We start from the raw sequence: 4070 nt of genomic DNA on the forward strand, positions 1-4070 counted from the left end.
TTAAAATTTATTTTTATTATATGTATATGAATGTTTTGCCTGTTTGTAAGTAAATGTACCAAATGCATGCAATGTCCAAAGAGGCCAGAAGAGGGTGTCAGATCCCATGGAGCCAGAGTTAAGAATGTTTAACTTCTTTTAAATATTGCTGGCTTTTGGGCTTATCCACATTCAGAACCTGAAGCTAGAAATAAGGATATTTCTGCTGCCATCCAGATCTTTTCCCTGCTCCTCACTATGGCTCCAAATATGTGCTTCAGAAATATTTCCAGACAACGGTATTGCATGCTGCTTTCTCTACAAAAGCCTTTGGAATCAAGAGTCCAACCCATAGGATGAACAGAACAAAGTGGTGCCTATGAAATCATTATTTACCTAGGTTGACCATTCATTGTTATTTTTCTGGGATTATCTCATTTTTAGCACTCAAAATCCATGCCTCAGGCATGCCTTCAGTCCTGGGAAAACTTGCATGGTTGGTCTACCTTACTTATTTTGCCACATTTGAAGTTCTGCCTTTGTTTTGCTTTTCTAGCAACTATCCTCCTGCTAATTTGATAAACATAGCTAAGTGACAGAGAGGAGATTGTGTTAAAGAGAAATGTAGATGCTTTCTCTGGCTACTTCAGGGCTGGATAAACACTTTTCTTGGCCTTACTTTTGTGATACCCTAAGGAGTAGTGATTCTTCATGTTGGAGTCAGTTATCATCCATTTAAGAAACATCAGTGAACCTGCAGAAAGAAAGATGTTGAATACTCAATCAAACAACAAAAGGGATGTTTCAGTTCTAAAATGTAGGCATGCAATACAGTTGTCTGTTCATGGAAGCCTGTTCAGCTCCTTCCCCCATTTGTTCCTCCTGGTTCCTGTGAAGCCACAATTCTTTCAAGCCCCATGTTTGTTCTCAAGGGCTGTTGACTAAGTGGCAGCATCAAAGTGATGGGAAATTCAAAGAGGCAGATTCAATTCCAAATTCTATGTAAAGCCACATTATTTCAAAGCCTCCAGACCCCAAAGGAATGAAACAGGCAAGAAGCTTGAACCTTTAAGATACTAAACCAAACACCATAGGTCAGTAAAGCTAGTTATAGCAGACTTAGTCACCCAAACATCTAATCTGAAAGGTTAAGCTCCAATTTCCCCTTAGCAATGCCTTCATTTCATAGTGCTTTGAATTCCAAGTTGCAAAATCCTGGTCTGGAAACACATGTGGAAAATGTTTCTGTCTAGCACCTGTAGCCACATTGAGATCAAACAATGAAAAAGTAAATTACCCTGTGGTGGTGAAGGGAAGGGAGAGGGATCCTTTGGTCCATCTTCTATATAACTTTGCTATTTTTAACTGTCTGGCTTCGGCTTACAGAATCCATGCTTGAAAATGCTCTGTGAGTCAGTAGTGTGGTCAAATGTCCTTAGGCGATGAATGCTTCAGATAATATATTTTTAAAGTTTCCACCTGTGCTACTTTTAGATTTAGATTGGCAGGAACTAATACTCCTCAGTAAATTAAGTTGTGTTGCACCCCCACCCCCATCCCAAACAAAGAGGCAGAGCTGTTTAAATCATGAGTAGTTTGGTCCACCTGCTTCTTTGTAACAAGCCTGAGCTAGCTTACTCAGTAGGAGAACATCTGAGGTCCTGTCTCTGTTACACAGCAGAGATGGAGCTGCTGGCCCTGATATAGTTCAAACTTAGTAGCGATAGTCAAATCACACTACACAGAGTGTGGCTATTGTGCATATTCTCCAGGAGCTTTGGGGAGAGAATGTACAGTTGTGTCACTTTTTCTGGGGAGGCGTGAACAAATATCCATTCACCCCAGACAGGACACTGACAATAGACCAAAGAAAGCATTCCCTCCAAGTTCAACTTGGTGAACCAATGGGTCTCTTGGGCTTATTTATAGGGACACAGATGAGGGATAACCCACATTAGTGAGGTGATCCCAGAAAAGCTGTGACACTTTACAAGTTCCCCCCAGGCTACACAGATGGAGCTCCCCTTTCAGCTAACCTTCCTCCTCCTAGGTTCTCAGGCACCTCCCAAGGCCATGTGCAGGGGCAGGTTTGCATGCAATGCAAGAGGGGGACATGGGAAGGAGGGAGTAGAGCATGTCTGTAATCCCAGAGGACCCTCCACAGGCTCCACAAAGGAATGTTTGTTAACAGGCTCCATTTTTTTCCCTCAGACATTTTATTAGAGGCATAGATGGAACTCAGAAAACTTTTCTGTTTTCCCAGGAACAGCCCAGATCTGAACATAGGACAAGGTTGAGGTCACCCTTGATTCCCAGAGTGTTCACCATCTGGAAGTTTGGGAAACAATGGGAGTAGTCAAAAAGGTGCTGGCCATTGGTAAAAATCTTGAATAGATCTATGCGGCAGCACGTGGACAGATCAAAGAACCACCCAGGGCCAAACCGGTTGTAGCATATCTTCTTCTCTGGCTGCATGAGTGGTTCAAAGGCTGTTCTGAACCACATCCTTGCCCACCCATGCCGGGTTAATGTGAAGAGCTATGTTCCAGGAGGATCCCACCCCTTGAAGTTGATAGCAAAGCTCCTGGCCATAGGAAGTACATAGCCCTTGATTATGGTGGTTCTTCCGGTTGTAAACTCCAGCCCCCCAACCTCAGGCTGTTCACTATTGAGGACCAGCTTAAGCCAGCATATTCATGGTGCCCAGATATGGGGCAGGCTGGCCTCCAAGGAAGTTGATTGATTGAAGCTCCAGGTCCCTATCCACTTGCAGGTAGGTGACCATCTGTAGGGGCAGCGGGTAGCCAAATTCATAGAAGGGATTTCCATTTACCACTACCTTGTGCTCAGCTAGTACCATGAACACCACCCCAAAGTGGGTGCCTTTGCTGAAGGGCATGTTTCTCTTCTTCCCTCCATTTCTGCTTTGCTTGGTGTTGAAGACCATCTTGTCTCAGCCACCAAAGTGGGGACCGAAGTGGAAGGCAATGTCTGCCCCCTGGTCCTGCCCCACTGTGAAGTTCACATGGAAACATTTCATGTTCCCTTTGACCACTCCTTGGACGTGAACGGACATTCCAATGCTGAGGCCCCCTGGAATGGGTCTGTTGTAGGGCAGAGTCTGGTTGTAGGTGGGCGGGTAGCCTGGTGCAAGGACAACAGCACTCTTGAGAGGCTGGGCGGTGGCTGGTCCTGAGGAAAGCCTGCAGGAGTGGGAGACAGCGTCCATTTTTTAAGGATCTTTTGTGGGTAATCATAGCTGCTAGAATTTTCAAATGGTAGTATCTATGCCAGTGGCCAGAGGACAGAGTTCCACAGCACATACCCACTTATGCTTTTACCTGAAATGGAGAGAGAGTCCTTATGGCAAGGCTAACCTTTAAAGTGACAGAACTGTTCAGGGATCACCCATGGCCCTGTAAATTACCTTCACCCATGCAGTTATAAATAAACCCAATAAACTCTTTGGTTCATGAGGCTAGACTTGGATAGAATGATTTCTTTGGTCTGTTGTCAGTGCCTTATTTGTGTGGTGAACTCGCATTTAATTTGAAGCACCCATGTAAAAAAGTCAAGAGTGTCAGGGCCCACTTGCAATCCCAGTTTTGGGGGTAGAGAGGGAGGATCCTTGAGGCTTTGCAGCCAGTCCAGTCAAACCAGGGAGCTCCAGTTCAAGTGTCTCATAAACTAAGGTAGAGTGTGATTGAGGAAGATACTGTCCATTGACCTCTGGCCTCCACATGGGTAAGTATACACATACACCTGCACACACATGTGCACACATAAACACGTAATAAAGAGAATAAAATTTCTAGCCATGTGTGGTAGTGCATGCCTGTAATTCCAGCACTTGGGAGGTAGAGACGGTGGGATCATGAGTTTAGGTCATCATTGGCTTCATAGTAAGTTCATAGCCTGGGTTGCATGAGGCCCTGTTTCCAAAAAACAAAAATAAAGAAAATAGGCATTCTTAATTCAGGCTATATATGTAGATATAGCATAGCATACTTTTAGTAATAGACTAAAATGGAGACAGTGCTACAGTCTATCCCCCAAATATCAGCATGCAAGAGGTTTGGCTGAGAATGGAG

At 44.3% G+C, this 4070-nt stretch overlaps 1 pseudogene; it reads right to left on the minus strand.

Annotated features, from left to right (window-relative positions):
- Nucleotides 1-2198: 2198 nt before the first annotated feature.
- LOC103743285 lies at nt 2199-3208 on the minus strand (annotated as a pseudogene).
- Between the last annotated feature and the right edge of the window lie 862 nt (nt 3209-4070).

This window comes from Nannospalax galili, unplaced genomic scaffold, assembly GCF_000622305.1.
Source record: "Nannospalax galili isolate Female #2095 unplaced genomic scaffold, S.galili_v1.0 scaffold242, whole genome shotgun sequence".
Taxonomy (NCBI): Eukaryota; Metazoa; Chordata; class Mammalia; order Rodentia; family Spalacidae; genus Nannospalax; species Nannospalax galili.